The 25,088-nt window shown below is 35.8% G+C and overlaps 1 protein-coding gene across 1 annotated transcript in view; it reads left to right on the top strand.

The window, feature by feature from the left end:
• The first annotated feature begins 2,058 nt into the window (after positions 1-2,058).
• Positions 2,059-25,088, top strand: part of LOC145680983 (piwi-like protein Siwi) — a 124,620-nt gene continuing 101,590 nt past the window's right edge. The window contains exon 1 of the mRNA XM_081752233.1: positions 2,059-2,176. The gene's annotated coding sequence lies outside the window, so the exon portion shown is untranslated. The remainder of the gene's footprint in view (positions 2,177-25,088) is intronic.

Below are 25,088 nucleotides of genomic sequence, written 5' to 3'. Positions count from 1 at the left end.
CGTTTGTATTACATTTAATAATAATAATAATAATAATAATAATAATAATAATAATAATAATAATAATAATAATAATAATAATAATAAACTAGCTTTCAATTGAAATAAAATGTGGATTAACCTTTTGTAACAAAATGTCTTTAAAAATTAAATGCAGTGTTACATTTTTATTCTATTTTATTGTATTTTTGTTCAGAAAATATCAATGTCACTTAAGAATTTAGGGTACCAATATAGGGTACCAATTTGTGAAGTATCAATGTCACTTAAGAATTTAGGGTACCAATATAGGGTACCAATTTGTGAAGTAAAATTATATCTTTCAATAGAACTTTTAAACATATAGGCCTAGGTCTAAAGAAGTTTCAATATAACTTTTTCTTGTATAGATTTTTTGTTTAATCAAGAAACGTACTTTTTATGTTGCAAATGTTTATTTGTGCTATAACAGAAAGAAAGAAGAAAACAGAGTATTACTTTTGAATGGGGAGAAAGTTTTGATTGATACGTGTACTTAGCAAAATACCTTAAAAGTCACACCTCATTTTCGTGTATAATAAGGATCAATGATAATTTTCAAGATCTTACCTATGTTTTAAATAAAATACTGCAATTAAGACATAAAAATTAGTAAAGGATCTGCTCTGCACACATTTTTGTTAACAATGAATAATAAAATATAATAACCAAAGTTTTCAGTTCAATCTGGAGAAAATTGTAACTTCAAGAAAATGTTACGATTTAAGCCTAATGTAAATTTCAAAAACAAGCTACAAAACGTTTACTAAATTGCTGCCGATTTTATATTTTGCTAACTTGGAAATAAAATCAATGGAAACTGCAGATATGAGACCGAAATAAAAATAAATAAACTAATAGGAAACTTTTTTTTTTTTTTTACATGTCTAACTTGCAGTATTGGCATGTGAAAGGCTTTAGCTTATTCAAAATTGTACAGATGTGATTAATAAAAATATTCTTATCAACCCTCCGTTTATTGTATAATTTCTAAAATGTTATTAATTGTAGTTCCTCCAGTAATATCACATTTAATACTGTAATTATAAACTCTACAGATCAATGCACATAAGTATTTATGATTCACTTAATATCTATTAACATTTAAAGAAATATAGCCTTCTGTTCAAATGGCTACTTAACAATAATAAAATTGTAAAATTCTGCTAAATGAGGTAGAAGATAGGGCGATGCAGTTTTTGACATCAAGTCCTATGGTATTCAAAATTTCAAATTCCCCATTGAAGATTGAAGAGCAGTGTTGCCAACAAGTTGATACAAAAAGTCGCTAAACAGAAGATGAAATGACTCCAATTTTGAGTGAGAAGTCGCTAATATATATATATATATATATATATATATATATATATATATATATATATATATATATATATATATATATATGTGTGTGTGTGTGTGTGTGTGTGTGTGTGTGTGTAAGATACCTGATCAATTAAAGTTATACTACTATATACGCTACAAGTACGTATATGAAAGACTCATATATAACTAGCAATAATTTCACTCTTGTATATTTTTACTTTATGATCAATTTTGCTTCAACGAAATCAAAATTGAGTTTCGAAAAACGAACAAAATTAAAGGTCTAGAAAAAAATCTTACATACTTCATTTCTACTCACGCTTCTTCACATAATCTGTTTGCTATCGGTACCGGTAATGCATTATTTGTGCTCTGTAAACTAAAGGACATTAAAAGCTGGAGTTGGTCCCCGTTAGAAGGTAAGAGATAACAGTAATAAAAGCAGGAATATAGAGATAAGTATTATGTACTTTCCCAGCTCGTCAACACCTGCCACTAATTCAAATAAGCAAAAGGAAAATAAACATATATCTAAACTGATTCGAGCTAATAGTACTTATTTTAGGACAAGTTGTTCGCAGCACAAAAGTCGCTAGATTTGTAAGTAAGTCGCCAGATCGTCATCCCAAAATCACCAAAAAAAGTCGCTAATCGAAAAAAATATTTTTTGTCATCCTGGAAGGCGAATCCCCTAGATTTAGCGACTTTGCCCCCAAATTGGCAACACTGTTGAAGACCGTCTGAGGTAGAAGGTACGAAAGTTCTGAAGGTAAAGGCGCTGCCATCCAGTGTTGAGGTTAGTGACGAAATCAAGTGGCTCAGCATGGACGGGCAGGTAAGGTGCACACATTCAGAGTATATTCTGCACACACTCACCGTGCATTAAAATATTGAAAAATGAAATTTAGACAATACAAGTTTGTTTCCCGTCTTTGACTCGTTTGCATATTGAATTGTGCCTTCACGCACGTGATATCTCTTGACCTGAGGTAGAAGCAAGCGTAGCTACTGACATCTATTAGCCTGACTATGTACTATTAAGAATTAGCGTGGTTGACAGGCAGCTTGCTTTTGTAATAAGGACTACTCTTGCTCAGAAACTCTAATTTATACAGTAATTGTTAATTCACTTGCATTCGAGGGAGACGCCACGGTCCCCCTTGTGGATATCCATGGCACAAAACTGCACTTATTTGGTTGGTTTCTTTCATCACTGAAGTAACTAGGGGGGAAAACGGGGCTTCTGCCCCGGGCACCAGATTGGGAGGGAGCAAAATTGGGCAAATATTTGGGGGGAGCGTTTTGGTTTGGTTGGTCAAGGGGCGCTAAGGCGAGTTCTTGCCCCGGACAACAACTAGCGTATTTATGTCGCTAGCTTTCACCGACCTGGGAACTACGAATCCTTCCGGATCCATATCTTCAATTATGCTCAATACTGTTTACCAGCGCTTTTGCAGTACTTTTCACCACCTGTACTTTTAAATGCCCCCTTCCGGGAAGAAATCTTCTAAAATCATCATTGGCTGTAGTAATTGCCAACTTAAACAATACAGCCGTAAACTTATAAAGAATATGATTAAATTTCGCAAACTGTAGGTAGCACCTTTTACATACTAACCAATTTAGAACCATACACTATATAGACCAGCGTTTCCCAACCGGTGTGCCGTGGCACACTGGTGTGCCGTAAACGGGCAGCTGGTGTGCCGCGAAGAAATCGAAGCAAAATTACTAATTCCATAGCATTCAAATTCCAACACAGGGAAAATGTATATTTGTATTTCACATTACTATGAACCTCTACTATAAATCTACAATTTTAAGTTTCATACTGTTACTTTTCTGTACATTTTTAATGTTGAAAAAAAGTATTTGGTATCATTCTTATGACCATTGTTGCTTCTTTATTGTTCTTTATTGTTGACCATTGTTGCAGACTATTTCGTAACTTGAAATTTTAAAATATCATTCAATCATTTCGACAAAACAAACGTGCATACAAATTACATACATTTGTGTTTTGAAAGAACAAGTGATTTGTTTATTCGTTCGTTATTTAGTGATCTTCCTTATTAGTGAAAGGTTGGATATAGCTTTCGAAAAAGAAATTGTATTTCCTAAAAATGTGAGACCTATAATTCATTGCAATTGTCTTCTGTTTTTAAATTAGAACGCAAAATAAGCATAATGATTTACCATTGGGAGAAACCAGTGATCAAGCTTTCTTCTTTATGAGAAGGAAATCAGTGATCATAGAAAAATATTATCCGGTATTTTATAATAATAATAATAATAATAATAATAATAATAATAATAATAATAATAATAATAATAATAATAATAATAATAATATCTATATGGTTGTGCCGGGAGAATTCAAGTTACACCTGAACTGTGCCGCAAGTAGAAAAAGGTTGGGAAACGCTGATATAGACAATAAGATTAGTTATATATGTACGATGATAGACAGTTTGTCATTTTTCCTTTGCGTAGATACAAAAAACATTTTTTTAAAATTTTTTGTTCGATTCCCGGCGGGAGCTCATGTGGTTCGGATTCCACGTTAATCAGTAGGTCCACGTCTCATATAGCCTCGCTGCTGCACGGGACTTTAAACTCAAAATCAACTCAACTCAATTAAAAAATTTTTTAGTGCCTTTAAGAGCCACTTCACTATATTGCTGATTACAAACATAAGGGTGAGAGGCTGGGAGTAGTGGCGTACTCCTGTAATCCAGCGTTCTTGGAAGCCGGAAGTTGTGAATGGTTAGTCTACTTACTAAAAGATATGAGAATTTGCTCCTATGCCAGAACCCGCGAGGTGCCGGAGGTGCTGCCGGTTAGGTTTCGAAATGTACCATATTATTAGTCTGACTCCGGGGGCCATCATCGAGAGGTATTTACTCAGAAAAACCAGACCAACTTCTTTTTACCTTCAAGCGACGATAGGAAAGACGGTGATCGAAGTTGAAACTTTACTGAATTTACATGTTTCATGGTACCGAAAAAAGGATGTTCACCCTCATGTATTACACTCATCTAGTGACCTTATCAGCCATCCTATTCCCTTAGTATAAATTTTATTTTATTTTTTAGGTTGAACAATAGTATTCTTTATACTGAGCGAGCTCCTCCATGGCTAAGCGGTTAGCGTACGCGCCTTTGGCGTGGGAGACCCGGGTTCGATTCCCGGCGGGAGATCATGTGGTTCGGATTCCACTTTAATCAGTAGGTCCACGTCTCATATAGCCTCGCTGCTAAACGGGACGTTAAACTCAACTCAACTCTTGGGGTCTCGGGTTCGATCCCAGCCCCCGCCAAGTGAACTTTGTGGTGGACAAACACCGTGCTCGTGGGTTTTCTCGGGGTTCTCCCGTTTCCTCCCACTTTATTCATTTCACTCATCTCTCATCATCGCCGTCTCCTTTAGCCTACCCGGCATAACCGTGGGACGTAAAACTCAAAGATTCCATTTAATTTCATTTTTCAACTCAACTCTTTATACTGAGCACCGTGATGTTTTTATATTTCTTTCGGTGGCATCCAAGCTGAAAAAGTTGAGGAGCAGTCAACGAGAAGACGGCAGTGGTGTTACATTCCATTCATCAGCGACTGTCATTATACACAATACGAATATTTTATACCATTCAAATAAACATTAAGCCTATATATTCCATCTGATTCGTCACAATATGTAATTTTAAACTAAACTGCCAAGCGTATACTATACAACATATTTAACACTAATATAAGCTAATGACAATGAAAACAATGAAATCTGTCAGTTTAGCGTCCCACTATGATACCATATAGGCCAAAGAGACAGTGATCATGAGAATGTATGAAATGGTGGAATGAGTAAAGTGATAGGAAACGAGAGAACCCCGAGAAAACACACACACACGGTCTTTGTACACCACAAAGCCTATTTGGCTCAAGCTGGGATCGAATTAGGGTTCCTAAAATGACAATGAAATTATCCTATTACTTAATGAAAAATTTTTCCTCGGTCGGTGAGAATTGCCAATAAATAAGTTATTGCTTTAAAGTTTCATATTTATATTATTGGTTATGCTGTTTGTAAACAATAGAGTGGCCTCTTTCACTGACACTTGAAGTTAATGCTCTGATAAATCATTTTCAAAGCTTCCTCACCTCTTCACCAAATTTCTTAGACTCTGTCGAATGCCTCTTACTGACTTGTTCCGTGTTTTCGATAACCGCCCATTTTGTTTGAAAACTTAGTCTTTTATAGGAAATATTGCCCTTTTCAATCTGGACCAATTTTATTTTTCGATTTGTTAAAAGAAAAAGTTCGATATATGTTAATTAATAATACAATACCTAACCTAAGCGTGTTGCTAATCGTGACTTAGTAAATTGTATCGTCAGTCGAGGAAGGTTGGGAATCACTGCTATAAACTATTGCAAGACGGGAGCAGAAACGTTCTAATTCGTCAACTGTTTGACGAAGGGTCGTATCTCAAAATCTCACTTTTTCAAAAAGAAATATAATCCCAAAGAGGAGAAAAAAGTTAAATATGCAATAATTGATCAATAATCTATTATATAAAAGAGAACGCACAAATCCTTTGTTAGCTCATCACGCTAATACGGCTGAACCAATTTCTTTCATTTTTGGGGGGTTATTAGGATTTGGACCCTAGATGGTTTTTATCATATCACTTTAATTTTTAATTACCAGTGTCTTGAGATAATTGACCATTCAAGTGTCCATAACGTACAAATCCTTTGTTAGTTCATCATAGGTATAAAAATAAACGTATTTATATGCAACCCGCATGACCGTGTCACTCGGCGGGTTAACATAAATGACAGGCGATATAATGTTAACATTTACTGCAATCTACTATGGTTTTTATCATATCACTTGAAAGCGAAAAAGTAAAAATTATCTAAGTAACAAAGTTTATTGCTTTCCGGGGTGACCGCAGCGAAGCGGGGCGGGTTAACATAAATGACAGGCGATATAATGTTAACATTTACTGCAATCTTCTATGGTTTTTATCATATCACTTGAAAGCGAAAAAGTAAAAATTATCTAAGTAACAACGTTTATTGCGTTCCGGGGTGACCGCAGCGAAGCGGGGTGAACGCTGCTAGTTCTACATAATTATTATTTGGAATAGGTGACGAGTTATTACATATTCAACTGTTTTCCTTTCCACGTAATTATTATTTCTTTCGTTATGCCTGAAAAAGTGAGATTTTGAGATACGACCCTTGGTCAAATAGTTGAGACAAGAACTGCAAAAGCAATGACTTAATATTTATAATAAACTATATTCTGAAAGCTCGATCAGTAGCAAATTATTAACATCCTAATACAGTCAATTGTCTCACCTAAAAAAAAAAAAAAAAAAAAAAATGGTAAATATAGGATAGAATAGCGTTTCCCAATCTTGATGTTGCGAAGCTCTAATAACGAAAATTCATTTTCCGCGACCCTTCATCAAATCAAAAAGGATTTTTTTTTTACATATCTTAAAAATGAAATGGTAAATTACATTTTTACAATCTAAATGTGTCATTTATGACAATGTAATACTGCTATAAATGAAGGAGATATTCGAAAAAAATACGATCAGAGAGTTAGGCGTTACATTATACTTCATTTACCTAATGTAATGGCTGATGCATCTTTCAGCTAGGTTGGTATTTTTTATTTTTCTTCTTTCATCTTTTGGTATTATATTCTTCTTAGTTAAAACCTAGGAAATGTACTTTACAATTATCCCAGGTAGGTATATGAGCAACACGATTGGAACCTCTTACAATCTTTCACAATCCCACAGGATTCCATGGACCACAGATTAGAAAACATTAGCGTACAGTAATTCCCAGAGATTGTGACTTTGAGACTTCAGATAAAATTTTAGAGATTCTCTTTTGACTTCCTTGGGAGATTAATAAATAGGCTAGTTAGGCAAAGTACTAAAGGCGTGACATATTGTGTGTTGTGTGAGTATTACCAACATATTTTCACTGTCTTAAAAATGCATAAATGCCTTTAGTACTTTGCCTTTTTATATTTTGCTCAAAAGTATATCATGAAAGTCTAGTGAGGAAGTTATTGATTGATTTTACTTCAACGCCCCTTCACAACACAAACAGTCTTGCCCACCAAAAAAAAAAAAAAAAATGTTAACCGTATCGTTGCAATGAAACGCAGAGAAACTTCATAAGACGAGATCACTACTTTAACCCACACACTAAAATGTTTTACGAGTTGTTTAAAATATTTAAACAAGTTTAGATTATTTTAAACTAGTTCAAAAATTAGTAAATTGTTGGAAATTATTTTAAAAAGTTTAAGTAAACTATGTTGAAAATAGTTAAACAAAAAATGTACTAATTATAGTTTTAAAAACATTTTTAAATGTTCATTATAGAGTGTATATGTAAATGTGTGTATACGTTGTAGCGTGTATTTAAATAGACTACTGTATATATGAATATCTTATAAATGGCGGTACAATCCTGGATGGATTGTAGTCTCTCATATAATACGTATAGGCTACCTCCAAGCATGTGCAGCTTCTGAGAAAGGTCACATCGATGAAGTATAATATTTTGTCGCTTCAAATTAGGGGAAGAAAGCTACTTGATGTTATTATCCTCCATTAGTTTGAAGCGATAACATTTCAACCGTTACCTTAGTGACCATTCTCACGAGCCGCCTCTGGATTAAAGCTTCCCTGTTTTTAACTTTATAGTATACGAATATATTGTGCAGCAGTGTTTCCCAATCTGTGCTTTGATTTCTGGGGGTCCGCGGATATATTATTTTCATTAAAATTTATCTTACCGATTGCTCACACTTGGGATATTTGCAATATACATTTCCTAGGTTTCAACCAATTGAGAATAGAATAACCAAGGATAAAATAAGAAAAAACAAAATTAGCAAGCTAGGCTGAAAGATGCATTATCCATCACATTAGGTGATGTTGAATTCATAATATTATGCCTAACTATATGATCGTATCTCTTCGAATATCTCCATCTATAACAATATTGCATAGTTATTGACATATCGTCGCTGCTCCTCGAAGAACCGCTATGTGTTAAAACCAGGGATGGGCAAAACCGGTTTTTTATAAAAACCGAAAACCGGTTTCTATAAAACCAAAACCCGAAAAACCGACATTTCGGTTTTCTCCAAAACCGGTTCGGTTTTTCACCGAAACCGGTTTCGGTTTTCTCCGGTGAAAACTTTTCGAAAACACATAAAACTATTTCTGTGGAAATGGATTCGGTTTTCGGAGAACAACGAAACACCATTCCGGTCAGAAATAGAACAAATTTTGGAAAAAAAACGGAATCGGTTTTGAAGAAAACCGAAACCGGATCAGGTGAAAAACCAAACCGATCTTGGAGAAAACCGATAATCGGTTTCGGAGAAAACCGAAACCGGTTTCAGTAAAAAGCCGAAACCGGTTTTTTGAAAATTTTCAAAAGCTGGTTTCGGTTTTTCTAAAAACCGAAAAACTGGTTTTTGTGCCCACCACTACTTAAAACCACAACTTTTCAGGAGAAACAAAAAAAAAATCCACTCTTAAAATTTTGCCAAATACACGGAAACACTTGAAAAATATAATAAAATTGGTTCTCCGTATATTATGCACTGGACATTGTTGCTATGTACTGGACATAGCTTGCTTCAACAGTATTATATTACTATTTTTGTGTGTTTACGTAGCACCTTTTGCGCCTTTATAAGCACATAGAGGATTTGTATACATTAATCAATGCGTACATGATGACAATCAGAAGCATTTAATTTCAATGTATAACTTTTCATTATTGTGGCGAAACAATTGGACATTAACTTACGACATTATAAGGTAAGCTGCTTGACAGCTTTGTGGTTTATTTGCAGGACATAACTCATTTTCGACAAAAATGTCACATAGAGCTTCTTCGAGGCGCAGCGACGTGTTTGGTGTTGTAAAAAATGTAATTTAAAATTTAATTTTTATGGTGTATAAAATGTACTTTAAAAAAATGTTTGATTTTGTGGGGTTCACGGAGAATGAATAGTCACTACCAGGGGTCCACAACATTTTTTTTTTTTCAAGGAAACACCCCGTTACAGTAAACTATAAAATTTAACAATCTCTTCTTCTTAATCCTTGGAAGCATGGCTCAATGGCAAAATGAAGATCCGCTACGTTTCCTGGCTACGTACTTAGTTTGTGGTGCTCAACATCCTGTCTGTGAGTTTTCTTGGTTTCTCATTCCAGCAATCCATTTACATATTATCAGTCGCCCGTTTCCTTTAGCCTGCTACAAGATGTAACTGTAGGACGTTGAAATGATTGTTTGTGGTTGACAATATAGTGTCCGATTTTTCTAGGTTATCAGCTTATTCTCCCACATGCTCATTCCACCATATGTTTCATAATTATTCACTTTAATTAATCATTTGTCTACTTTAATCTTGAGACTACAACTAGAAATTTCATTTTATTTTATTTAAACTGATTATTTTATTACTCTTAGCTCTTCACTAACAACGGGCAAATAACACTAGTTTGATAATTTCGCTAGACCATTTGTAGTTCAGACCTTATGTTGAACTGTACATCTTTAATCATTCAGATCAAACTGGGATAAGAACAGAATTTGAAGTGTGGAAATAGTGGTTGCTTACATTACTTCATTCATAGATACATATTATATCTTCATACATTAATGCAAAACGGGTCAATTGGGGCTATTGTGAGTGAGATTCCCTAAAGAAGGGCCATTATGAGACAGTCGCACAGAATTAAAACGATGTATACTAGAGACCACATATGGCGTGGGTCAATGAAAACTTGATCCACTGTAACCCACCACCCACAATGAACCACTCTGACCCACTCCGACCCACCAAAGCCCATCGTCATCAACTCTGACCCATGATCCACGCCCTCTTCCCTACTGACTAAAGACTTTACCCTTGTAATGAAACAAGGCTGTGAAATTATCACTAATCGCAGTTTGAATTTCTACGGTTAATCGCTAATCACCGCTCTGATACAATACCGGTTGATCTGACCTTTGTGATATACAATGGTAAAATGTTTGTTATAGACCTTATCACGATGAATTTTAATTTAATTATCATATATAGTTATTTCCTTGTTGAACCACAGATACGTTTCAGTGGAAAATAGGATGAAATTTGAGAGTCTCAAATCAATTAAATGTAGGCCAACGTACAAGGGACAAAAAAAGGTAAAATTCGACTGTCTCGAAAACTAAGTAGTAAGTGCTATTGTTATTATTACAATCACAGATATCAATATCCAAAAGTGCCTGAAGTTCTTTTTTCACTTAGATATACTCACCTCAGATAAGTAAATAGAAATAAATGAAAAACGAAGAGGCCTTCAAAGTAAAACGTAGACTAATTCACCAATATTCAGAAGATGCTATCTACAATGCAGTGAGCAGAGTGGGTCGGTGGGTCAGAGTGGGTCATGGTAGATGTGGGTCCCAGTGGGTCACGTCCTATTGACCCACGACCCACTCCATCTCTGCTAGAGACTTCTAAAGATTGCTAAATGTTATCCCGTTGAATGATCTATTATACCCGCGTGAAAAACATTCTTGAACACTGACTAATGGTTTTTTAAAAAAATATCCCTCCCAAAAACCTCCATTGTGGCAAAAAAAAAAAAAACTTTTTTTGTCAGGGAATTTTTATTATAACTCTTAAACTATACATGGTAATTTAAACTTCGAAACATTAGCAGATAGTAGAGCTTAAGGAGTAGGAGAATCACCAAAAATTTCCACATGTCAAGCTGCCTGTGATGGGTAATGAACTGTCAAAGACATGAGGCTATTATGAGACAGTTGCCGGGGCTATCGAGAAACAGCTGTTATGACCATTGAAATGCATTACTCCAGTGGCGTATTTACGATTTTGTTTCGGGGAGGGCTTTGCTAACTTTCGGGAGGGAGCTTTGCCTGAAAATGTGAAAATTCTGCAAGATATTTCATATACTTTACTATAGTAAGTAAAATTTCGGGGGGGCTTAAGCCTGGAACCCCCCTAAATACGCCACTGCATTACTCTTATATTTCTGTATTCATTCTTGTTCTTATTATTACATAAGATCAATGAGAAACATGACAGAAACAAAGGACTGAAGTAAAAGCTCATTTAAGAAAAAAATATAAAAACTGCATTCAGTTAAGGTTGTCATCATTTTCTGGACTATCGTAGAACTGATTTTAAATAAACGCTGTTAAAAAAAGAAAAAAAAAAACTTAGCACCACTGAGTTACCAAACTTAGTTTTTCTGACCGAGAATGCCCGCGATTGTCTTACAATAATTATTAAACATTCGTATGACCACCTGGGCCTGAGTAACAAGCATAACTTGTAATAGCCCTACCACTGTCTCATAATAGCCCCAAGTAGGAAATGTGGATTCAGTTTATAATCTAATACAGGTCTCAATTCATTATATCTATCTATCTATCTATCTATCTATCTATCTATCTATCTATCTATCTATCTATCTATCTATCTATCTATCTATCTATCTATCTATCTATCTATCTATCTATCTATCTATCTATCTATCTATCTAAAATAAAATATACTAATGAAAAACATGAAGCTACTTATGACGGTGGAATGTTTTGCTCTCCCCAAGCAACATCTGAAATAACGGTATTGCTATGTATATACAGGGTGTATCAAAAAAACTTTACAACTTTGAAAACTCATATTGATTTATTTATTTATCTTACAGTCATGGTTTTGGTGTCATTTAGTAGCAAAATACATCGAGTTTTGACTCACGTAGTATACTAGTTCAGAAACAAGCCACCGTAAACGCTAGCGGCAGTTGTAGCAAAGATGGCTGCCTTTTACTGGTCCCGAGAGTGCTAGCTGCGTGTTTTGGTTTGAAGAATCCAAGTCTGCGACAACTGTGCAACGTAATTTTCGTACAAAGTATGGTAAACATCCTCCCAGTAGGCCTATTATTTATTCATCAGTGGCATAAGTGTTTTATTGAAACTTTTATTGAAACTGTAAGACACAACAAATTTTCAGGTCGTCCACGTACGTCTGAAGATTTTGTAGAGAAAGTTAGGGATGCGCACGAGACGAGTCGAGACAGGATTTTCCTGACAAAATTCGAGTCGAGACACGGCTCTTCCAATAGAGAAATATACATTCTTCGAGTCGAGACATCACTTTTATAGCACATTTTCGAGACGAGACAGCCATAAATCTTGTCTCGTGCGCATCCTTAGAGAAAATGATACAAACCTTTGTGAACAGTCCTACAAAATCAACCCGGCGTACTTCTCGGCAGCTGGGCGTCCCACACATGACAGTTTGGCGGGTGTTGAGAAAACGGTTGCATCTCAAACAATACAAATTGCAAATGGTGCACTGATAGAATTGTTCATAAAAAATTTTCTGTCGAAATGCTACATCGGTTGGATGAAGATGAAGATTTCATTGAAAAGATTATTGATTCAACCTCTTTAGGAATAAGTATTTAAAAAAAAAAAACTATGTATTTTGCTACAAAATGACACCAAAACCATATATGTAAGCTAAATGAAGAAATCAATATGAGTTTTCAAAGTTGGAGAGTTCTTTTTGATACACCCTGTATTACAGGCGCGCCGAAAAATCACTTTTACATAGTTTTCTTAAAAGAGGTGGTGGTGATCAGTGATAATTGCAGGGAATGGCCTGGAGGAAATTCCCCTTTCCAGCTACTAAGTCCCCTCCGGGGGTATATATCCGATGATGTTCAAAGTGTTTTACCAGTATTTTTTCAGTATTTCTTTCACTCCCTGTGCGTTGAAATTCCCCCTGCAGAAAATCTGAAACCAACTGTGGTGGTGGTGATGTGACCCATTTTTCGTGATTATGTTACTCTTTTCTAAAAATAGAAAGAAAAACATACTGTTTATAGTTTTAAGTTATTATTCTTACAAGATAAAAGCATGTGACAATGACTCATTTAGGAAGCTTTTGCTGGGGGCCTGGAAAACGAGGGTAGTGACAATCGAAAATAAATAAATAAATGTGTCCATAAAAGTGGCGTAAGTAAACATAAAATTGTAGCAATAAAATATATATGAAATAAATTAGTAAGAAATTGGTCTATAGCTATTACGAACGACAGATGTCAACTATCACGAACAAGGAGTCAGAATAACATTGTTTAGGCAGAATTTCACAAAGGTCAAACCGGCTGCTTCTCCGGTACCTCGCGGGTCCGTTGATAGCCAAACACCTATGTACGAAAGCAGAGTTGATATAGCTATCTCCAATTTCTGGTCTCCATGAGAGCTGGATTACAGGAGCACGCCGCAACTCCCAACCGGAAAACAGTAAAGTTCGTATGTTCATGAAGCTCCTCGCAAGGTCAGTTCTACTCTATCAATCCTTTCATGTCATCTTGTGTATACGTATTATTATTATTATTATTATTATTATTATTATTATTATTATTATTATTATTATTATTATTATTATTATTATTATTATTATTATTATTATTATTATGTATGCCTGTGAATGTGGGTAGTTGGGTGCGTGTGCAAGATCAAGAATGGAATAACTTTTACACTTAGAAATTTAAAAAAAAGTGTTTTTAATTTTATGTATGTTGTTTTTCACCGACGTTATATGAGCCACACGATAGAACGAATGAACATTATCAGCATAAAGGCACATGAGATAAGTGCCTTTCCTTGTGCGCAGGAAGCTTGGGGTAACCATTCAAGCTGGGTGAGGGTTAGATAGAAAAACTGACAAAATCTAGTCTTACAAGAGTTTGAGTTTTGATTTAAATGGTAAGTTTAGAAATTAGACAAATCAAGTATATTACTTATAGCCCAGGGGCTGACAGCACTTTTGTGTGCAAGCCATTGTACAGGTACAGTACTATACGTACGAAATGTTTACTGGAACATATTCTTTCATATATAGGGAAAAGAAAATAGTTGGGTTTTGCTTCCTACCCCCTCCTACTATTGACCGTTGACCGGATAGAAAGTATTAGACCCTATTATTATTATTATTATTATTATTATTATTATTATTATTATTATTATTATTATTATTATTATTATTATTATTATTATTACAATAATCAATACAAAATTTTAACTGATTTTACTCGTATCGAGGCCCCATACGTGCCGAAAAACGGATGTCTGTATGTCTGTATCGTACGTCTACTGATCCTGACCTGATTTATATACACTCTCTAGGAAAAGGTGGCGTCAAACAGCGTCGAATTACTAGGCAAACAAGGAAGCTAACTAGGGGCACAAAGGAAAACAATCAATATTTGGAACGTTTTGAACATAGGATTTATAACACCGCGTTTCCGTTGTGTCCGCATGCAACTGCAATGTGTGTTTGTGTCTGTGTTCAAGGTGAATGTTTTCATCTTTGTTGTTCATGATTTTACTCGTTACAGAGAAAATGTAAGAATTTACTGCCTCAAACAACTAGGATATATCAATACAATAAATTGATTTATAATATAAGTAAGTAGTTATTTAATCACTGCGTTTAAAATGTGTGTGGCTGGCTGATTTAAGTGGAAGCAGAAAAATACACTTTTACAGGTAAAAAATAAATAAATAAATAAATAAATAAATAAAAAATAAGTTATAGGTTCATGCCTCTACTTAAAAGAGGGTCTTTCTATTGTTGTGGGCAAACTTATTAAGAACTTCTTCAAGATCAAACGATTTAGCAAATTTCTTCAATATAAAGTAATCCTAAGTTTTTCAACCTATCATCAGTCATTGAATTGCGTATATGTCTTTAATCTTTTCAAACATGAGAATGGCCTTTCACATGTAGCACTAGAAACTAATATAGCCACATATTTGATATCTACTTGTAGGTTTCTAGGAATGCGTTTTTGTAGACGCAAAGGTCAACGAAATTCATCAAGGAATCAACTTTAATTTTTCTCGTCTTCATACAACTTAATTGTGTTTGGGAGGATTTTAAGTTCACATTTTGAATATTTCCAGATCACTTCCATAATACTGGGCCATAGGCTCCACAATGTTGTAATTTAGAAAGTTTTCACTTTTTGGATGTCGAGTTGTGATTGATCTAATGATTTTGTTACATGATCCAAAGCGTTTCTCCGCCTCAATGATTGCCTTATCAATAGTAGGCTGAAAAATGTCTCTTAGTATATAATCTTTAGAAAATTCGTTTTCTGCCTCCAGTGAAGGAAAAGATTCCTCCGAAATAAATTTGTGATATTTTGATGGTGAATGTCTAGTTCGTTTCCACGAGGAACCCATATAGTCTATCCGTTTCCGGCTCTGGAATTTCAAGATCAGTTTCTTTGCATATCTGCAAGCATTCTTGATTAATTTGTTCGAATGTTGTTCGTTGAAAGTCATATTCTCCAGACCTCATCTTCGACAGCGTTTGAACTAGTGAACCTACAAGAAGCAAACCTTCCGACATGGCTGCATCTATTTGAGATAAGGCGAAGCTCAAAGTTATAGCGTGGCAGCAATCATCTCAAATTTTACCCGCCCGAAAACATTCCTTCTCGTACAGATCACACTAATTTGCCGGATAGAATGATGGAAGTAAATAAATATCACAAGTTCCAGATTTGGTTCCAGATAGTTGTTTGGTATATAAACTGTCATAATAAAGTAAAAAGTGATGGACAAGGACAGGTGTTCTTAAGGGACAAACGTCGCACGAGCTGAACTCTAACAGGACACTAATTTGCCGTCCCAGTCCACTTTAAATTTTAAGCCTTGTTCTTGAAGCTTAAGTTTCACTTTAAAGTAAATTGCCAACAATTCATGTATTCTTAATATTTCAGAAAAATGTCCCGATTTCACGCTCTAAAAATATGGTAGCCTAATCAGTGACGAAACTAGACATTTGGTGCCCAGGGCAAATTGTGCGATTAGCATCCCCTTTATCTACATCTACACCAATAAACACATGGATTAGTTTTCTTGCGCCTGGGGCAACTGCCCCGGTTGCAGCATCTTGTTAGATCTGGCCTTAGTTCAATTATTTTTGGTTACTTTTACCCTTGAGCTCTAAAACTGAGTAATGGATGTGCCTTTACTTTATTAAAATGATGAAGTGAACACTGTTTGAAGCAAAAGGAGGAAATGTGTTTTTGTTTCCCTAATATCAAACAGTGTTAGAACAAACATTTCAATCGTGACTCCTTACAGCAAAAGAAGTATACGTGGCCTTTTTCTTTCTTTCGTTTGTTTATTTTCACTAGTTTTTAGAATTTGACGTGAATTCAAATACACAAACACTTAACACTCACACCAGGGCCAAAGCTCAGCGGTAGAACATCAGCTTAATATTCGGAAGATGGGTGATCGACAAGGGCGCCGATCCTGGGGGGCAAGGGGGCCCGGTCTCCCCAAAGTTCATGTGGCCCCCCGCATTGTATTTACGAATATACAATATTTGGCATAATTTGAATGCAATTCGTCTTAAAATCCTCATATATATGCCTTCTGCATCTGAATCCCCCCCCCAAATTTACAGAGAAGTCGGCACCCTTGGTGATCGATCCCACGTGGATAAATAATTCGACTGAGGAGATTACCAAGGTTCTTCCTCGGCGTCACTAGGGAAATTTTTATGGCCCTATTGACTCATTTTCCTAATTTCTATCCTATGAGTCTTGGATGTTTCAAAGCCTTAAAATAAATTCAAATGTAATTTAAATAACTTAACGCTACTATCTTGTAGTCGATACTAAATAAATATTGTTAGTTTTGAGATTAGAGTTGAGTTGAGTTGATCTTGAGTTTAACGTCCCGTTCAGCAGCGAGGCTATATGAGACGTGGACCTACTGATTAATGTGGACTCCGAACCACCTGAGCTTCCGCCGGTTTTTTGAGATTAGATTTGAAGGAGGGGCATTAATTAGTATATCCTGTTGAAAATTCATATCACCACTGATTTACTATTCTGCATAATTTCTACAATGTAACCGTCAGACATGTTTAATTTTCTCAGAAATGCATATTTTGACGAAGAACAATTATTAATTTGTGATAAAAATGGGTATTCACTGACTGAACTTACTGAATGGAATATCTGTGGACCAGTCCTGATATATCTCTGATCACTAAACATCAGATAACGGGATGATATAACATGGTCACGGGAGTTACTACCACTTTTACACAAAATAGCATTACTGCCGTGACCAAGTTGTATCATCTCGGTATCTTACCTGATGGTTAGTAATCAGAAGATTATAACACTGGCTCTGTGATAAACTTCGGAATTTCTCTAGTAGTAGCAGTTTTGGGGTTAAGCTACAGTTAAAATTGTTTAAAAGAAAATATTTCTGAACGATTTATTTATAAAGAATCTCTGATTTTTGTTAGCCTCATTTCCCCAGGCTCTAGTTAGTAGTATAGATCCACCAAATTATTTAATGGATAATACGCATTTGTTCTATGTTGCCATAATCACTGGAAATTAATTAGGCCTACTTGGTGTACGAAGATTTGTTTCGTCCAACACAAGTGTAATGTTTTACTGCAGTGCATGTTATTTGTAAGTAAGCTCTCTTATTTTCATATTACTTTTAACATCGAAGCGAATGAGAATACCGACTGATTTTGCTTTCTTTCTGGTTCTTTGTCAAGAAAGAAAGATAACCCGATAAGAGACAGAGATTAAAAGAAACGTTCAGATGGTGAGGTCAATGCATTTACCTTACAGATTTCGATGGATTAAATCTTGTGTACTACAAACAAAAGCGAGCTTGGAGATTTTTACTCGGAACGCAGACTACTGCAACATACGGTATTCTGCAGTTGGTAACTCTGTTGTCGAGAGATGTTTCGGTAGTAGTTTCAATTGTGTGTGGAGGGGCCACTAGAGAGGCCAAGAATTAGAACAAGGGGCCTGGCTCCCGCAGGCCCTTCCTTGGCTTCGCCACGGGTAACAACATACGACCAATTATATCGTAACTAAAAAAAAAAAAATCCAGTTTCTGCCATACTGTCAGGTCAGAATAAATATTGGTGACAATTAAGGAATTTATATTGCGTTTGTAGGGCCTTAATGCCGCCATTCACCACTTCATTCACTTACCTTCCACTATAATGTCCCTGCGCGGTGGCTCAATGGTAGAGCATTCACCTCTGGTGTGTGGAATCCCCTGTTCGATCCCAGACCGTGCCAATCGAGCTTTATGGTGGACAAACACTTATGCGTGGGTTGTCTCGGGGTCTCCCATACCCTCCCACTACCTTCATTCCATCGTTATTATCTATCTCATCATCAAATCTCTTTTAGTCTCGATGCATAACGTAGGATGTTAAAATTTAGATTAAAAAAAAAAACTATAATCGCAGTGACGACTGCAGGATTTTTTCCAAGGGGGAGAGCAAAAGACCTATTCCAAGGTAGGAAAGGCCGATACATAAGAGCAGTCACGAGTATCAGTCCTGCCAAAACGTTGAGCTGCTAAAAATTATTCGCGAAAAACAATACAGAAGAAATGTATGATAAAATCAATAATTTGTCTGCTGTTGTTAACAATATCGATCTGTTATCAATATCAATATAGGCCTATTGATATTTATACCCCAATAAGTACGGTCTTATAACTTCATATTTCTTTACAGGAATTACATAGATTAGTAATTAACTTCGTTTTTACATACCCAAGTATAATTTACACATAAAATTTGATACGGAAGCGATTTCAAAAATGAATCAATTATTCTTTGTATTTTGAAGAAAATTGAATCATTATTATCGGAAACAATTTGCATTTTCGCTAACAGATAATACACATGCTTCACTTGTACTTGTAGCATTGCCTCATAGATGTCGCGCTGAGCAAAAATTGCATTTCTTGATTGCTTTATCTGTATTTCAGCGGAGTTGCAATGTTGGGCAATAGCGTTGCAAAGAAATCATAATACCGTACCAAACCGAGATGAGCACTGTACTGGCGATGTGCAAGTTAGACGTTCTATTAGTACGTAGTTCCGCTCCAAAAACAATTACACATTTTCCTTTGTTTCCTAAGATAATAGCAGTGGCGGCTCCAGAGTTGGGTTTACCCAGCGCAAACAGTTCAAGCTATTCAAGAAGTAAAACTCCCGAATTTAGAGGAAACTAATTGACATTTCGAAGGGCTATTGCAGACCTTTATGTTGTCGGCCCTGGTGACCTCCCTAATTGTCACAGAGTCCGTAAAAAATACAGCACCAAGAATTATGCTTCTAGATCAATTCAATGAAAAGATATCTTGTCTTATATGGAATCATCCAGAAAATAAATGTAATTTATGTCAAAACACTGAGACACAGAAAATTTACCAACTTTACCCCTCCCCCATATAAGCAACAAGTACTTTTGGAGTGTATTATAGTGTAGTGGACTACTTCATTGGTTCACATAATTTTTATGACTGTACTCCGAAGGGGGATTTCCCCCTCCCTAAAAAAAAAGCTGACACACAAAGCAAAGAAACGCATCTATTTGAATACTACTCATAACTCAGATTTAGGTCGCATTAGTTTAAGGTCACAACGACAGTGCTAAAGCAAATGGTCAAACAAATCCCAGCATGAATTCCTTGATTGTAATCAAATACAAGAAATCAATTCTTGAACATTAGCGAACACCTAATTAGTAATCACAGTTTTGATGTTAAAACTGATCTTGTCTTTGTCACAAGTTCTTTATCATTGAAAGTGGAAACAATATATAGGTCTATATATATGAGGGGGTGTAACAGATATAGAAGGAAAATCAAGAAATAAAGATAAAAGAGCTGTTGCACTGGAATGGCAAACTGATATATTGAATTGAAGCTCGATATTGAATTCTATAAAAAGGATTGACATCTTTCGTCTGAAGATGTGTTTGCTTTATCTTTCACTAACATAATAGATTATTATTTAAAGAAAAAACAGACACAACAAGATTGTCTTTGTAGTGTTTAGACGTTTCTGAGTGTGAGTGCTATTTCCCCTTCCACTTCGTTGTCCATGATGGAGTATCATCCTTGAAATCGTGGCTTTTAAGATTTGTTCTTTCTGGAGAAAGGGAGGAGCGGCAAATTGCCTAGGGCCGTCCTGCAAAAGGTGAGTTTCTCAAATCTACAAGAGAAAAATACTAAAAATGATAGCTGCTAGTCCCTGTAATAGTGTCAAAAGGGTATTATAGGGACTAGTCATAACTAATTTCCTGTCATAACTCTGCCATGTTGCGACAAAACGCTGTAACTTTGGCGGAGCAGTTTTGAGAAAAAGAGCCGTAAAGTCGCTACAGACCGGCTAATTTCCTACTTACATCGAAATTCTCGTTGGTATATTTTCAAAAGTATTTGACTCAGCTCAATGCTGGGCCTGGTGAACATAAATATCGGTGGCGGAAAATTCAAAAATGCTTATAGCGACAAAACAATGTAACTCAAGTTACAGCGTTTTGTCGCGACACGGCAGAATAGTCATACATAATGCCAGTTTGTATGAGAAATATTCCTTCTACGGTGTAATAGTCGGTAGGCTGGGAGTAGTGGCGTACTCCAGTAATCCAGCGTTCGTGGAAGCCGGAAGTTGTGGATGGAATTCTCTCTTAATGAGTTAAATCACGTCATTTCCTTCTGCGAGAATCCGCGAGATTCTGGAGCTGCTGCCAGATAGCTGCACTAGAAGCAATTAGATTCTGACTCCAGATTCACGCATAGGGAGATTCGTGACAAAACCCAAACCAACTTCTTTAATTTGGCAACCGAAAAGAATATCATGCAAATAGTAAGCAACCTTTTTTTCCTTACGTTTGTCATCTTTATTTTTTTAATGGGAGATTTTCATAGCTTTATCCTTATCCAATTTTAGGGAAACATTTTTTTTTAATTGAAAAGATAGTTTTCTTTCTTTTCTTAATTTTTGATTGGAGATTTTCATCGCATTATCATTTACCATTTACCATCGCATTATCCTACCTTCACCGTATTCATCAGCAGAAAACAGCGTATAAACTCTGCTAAAAGACAGAAAAAGATGATCACACGACTCCATATAATTTTATTACACAGTATAGGCAACCAACATTTCTTAGCTATTGTACAGATTGCATAGAAGCTAGGAAATGATATATATATATATATATATATATATATATATATATATATATATATATATATATATATATATATATATATATATAAGGGCGGATCCAAGGGTAGGGCTATAGGGCTATAGCCCTCCCCCCTTGACGCTCAGATATACACTGGATAAAATGGGCTTCGATCGTGCTTTACACTGGATAAAACGGCAAATTATGGTTTAGCCCCTCCCTTGATCATATCCTGGATCCGCCACTATATATATATATATATATATATATATGTGTGTGTGTGTGTGTGTGTGTGTGTGTGTGTGTGTGTGTGTGTGTGTGTGTGTGTGTGTGTGTGTGTGTGTTTCAAAACAACACGGACGACGTTTGGGAGGTGATTCATGACACCAAGATAAGGCAAAAAGTATGGATCAATCTGGGTGCACAAATGCTTCCTTCCAATATAGAGGGAATTTGGCTACGGGCATTTAAGTTGAAGTACTCACCAATTACCTCTGTAAAAGTGTTGCGGAGGTACCGCAGGATTCTCAAACTTGGATATTTGGATAGCGCACATACTAGTTCCTAAGTGAAGTCTTGACTCGACTAGGGTATGTCCTATAGTTTTGGAGCTATGGACCTTTAAAGTTCATTTTTTCATGTTTCCAGCAACTTATAACTCCGAAAGGAAGCATTTGTGCACCCAGGATGGTCTATACTTTTTGTCTTATCTTGGTGTGAGGAATCACCTCCCAAACGTTGTCGGTATTGTTTTGAAACATCCTGTATATATATCCACCGTTAGCCGTGATGTTAACGGATTGACTGCATTAACGAACTCGGCAGAGATAATCGCTTTAGCTATCTATTGTAGTTGCTTTTGTTCAAGAATTATCGTGTGGAGTAACGGATGAACGAACTAACATTGTAATCTTATGAAGTCCACTATGTGATCCTAATAAGGCGTGTTCTGACAATGGTGAAAGAAATGCATGAAAGAAATGCATACACGAAAGAAATGCATGAAATAGAATCAAACTACCTTTATTTCGCTTGATTTTTCACTGACTCAGTGGTGTAGGCTTAGGCAAGGGAGGTTTTAAGGTTTTAACGTTTCCTAGAACAAGATTGTATGAATAAATAAACATTTGCATAAACAAACACATATAACAATCCTCAAATAATATGAAGTAGGAAACTTGAACCATTTGAAGAAATATTGTTATTCTTTGTCAAATTTAAAAGATAACAACAGTAAAGTTATGGAAAATAGAATTACATTTCCAAATTTGTTTAAGATAGCGACGAGCTTTGCATCATACACCAAAATTAATTTATCATATGAATACAGCCAGTAGCGTACCCAGGAATTTATTTCGGGGGGGTCCAAACTAAATATGAAGGTATTTTATATTAAAATTCCTAAAATTAGGCTAAACTTAAAAAAAAAATCGAAATTTCGGGGGGGTCCGAACCCCCAGGTCCCTTTCCTTGCGTACGTCCCTGAATACAGCGATATGTAAACCAAGGGTGTTGGGTACTTTTTATCAATGAACTTAAGAAGTTCGTTACTGAATTCTCTATGTCTGTGTGTCTGTCTGTTATTTGCGACTTTTTTTTTTTTTTTTTTCAATTTTGAACCTTGCATTCGATAGAGCATCAAAAACTATCTGATAAAGTGATTAAATTTTTTGCGTTTCTCTTACCGTTCCCGAGATATTGGCCCCAAAAATGGCCGACTTTCAGAGATTTAAGGAGCCATATCTCGGAAAGCGTAAGTTATAGGGAGATTATATTGGTGTTGATCAATATCTAAAATGATGGTAAATATTTTAGTACCAAATAGTAACCGGTGGTCACTATCCAACTAGCCACCGTTCCCCAGATATTGGCCAACTGTTCAAATTTCTAGATATTTAAGGAGCCATATCTCGAGAACTGTAAGTCATAGAGAGATGATATTTTGCTAATTTTTGCGAGAAACAGAAGGTGCGAAGGATAAAAAGATTTACAGGGTTTTCATAAAGTATGGACGGATTTAATTCGCTTATAATTTACATAAAAATACTCATATTGAAATCAAATAAAGTGCAAACGGTAGCGGATTACATTTTTACCTGTAATCTGCACCAGCTCAGTTCATTCACCGCCACACCTCCAACTGGGCGCCATTTACGTCCACACATTAGCGTAGGCGGCGCTGGAATCCACTCAAAGCGTTCCGCCGTGTTTGATCCGAAATGCCAGCCACAGACGCCCTGATTTTGTCCTTTAAGTTCTCCAAACCACTTGGCTTCTTTGCATAAACTTCCGTTTTCACATGACCCCAAAGCCAGAAGTCGCAGGGGGTAAGGTCGGGTGATATGGAATTTGGTAAGAAACTGACCCTTGCCGTTCCTCTCCCTCTCACAACGTGTTCAGAGTTGCCGCTTATCTAACAGTGTTGCCAACTAAAAATTTAATCCTTCCGCTACCGTTTGCACTTTATTTGATTTCATTATGAGCATTTTTATGAACATTATAAGCAAATTAAACCCGTCCAGACTTTATGAAAACCCTGTACTTTTACATCTAGGAACAATGACAGTTATCCTTCCCGCTCCATCTCTCCAGTATTTTTAAGTTCGTTCTGGCAATGCTCTTGGAGCATTCTCAACTGGTCTATGTTTTTCGTAGATATAAACAACGTAAAAATAATTGCGTGGATTTACAAGCTGCTCACTGGATGAGGTCAAAGGCAGCATCCACTGGCTGGGAGTAGTGGCGTACTCCTGTAATCCAGCGTACTTGGAAGCCGGAAGTTGTGGGTGCTTAATGTACTTGAAAAAGGAGGCCGGGCGTATTCCAGTTAGTAGAACCCGCGAGGTCCCGGAGGTGCTGCCGGGTCGGCTCGAAATCCTTGAGAATGTTAGTCTGACTCCAGGTTCGACCATGGGAATTGCTTACCTACGCTTACTCTATCTCAAAGGTAAGACCAATTTCCTTTTGTTTGACGCTAATTATTGGAAACGTTCTAACATAACTTATCTTCTAAATAACAGTAAGATCTATTTGCAAAATGCTATAACTCATACATTTGAAAGTTATGAGCTAATAAAAATTAGCAGTGCTACAAAAACTGAACAAAGGGGGATCACTCAAAAAAATTGCCAAGGAACTCATTGTAGGCGTTACAATAAATCTTCTGTATTTTCTGATAATCCAACCTTTTTTGCGCTCTGACCATACTCCCAGTCCCAAAGGTGACGGGCTTTCTACTGTAGCCCTATATACAATATGGTGAAAGTAATTTCTCACTCAAAGATCCACAAGGGGTAGTTTATTCCTGGATGAGAATTTTTATCGGACGATTTTCTCGAATACGTCGCAGGCGATTTTGTTCATAAATTACAAAGAAGTGTTTCATTAATTATTTTTATTACTTCTATAAGTATTTATATAATGTAAGGTGTCATTTTTCCTGAAAAATTCCAATTGAATGAGTTTATTTTGGGGGTGCGATTTTTTCAAAAACTTCTCAAACGATCTTGCTCTTATTTCACAAATAAATATAACAACTTTGTATTATATTCTTCTCGAGATACTTCTTCTGAGAAAATCTGCAAGGAATTCTGGGAAAACACA

The sequence above is a fragment of the Thermobia domestica genome, chromosome 3, assembly GCF_964235325.1.
Source record: "Thermobia domestica chromosome 3, izTheDome1.hap1.1, whole genome shotgun sequence".
Lineage (NCBI taxonomy): Eukaryota > Metazoa > Arthropoda > Insecta > Zygentoma > Lepismatidae > Thermobia > Thermobia domestica.
Note: the sequence above shows the minus strand (reverse complement) of the source record. Positions and strands in the feature narration are given on the sequence as shown.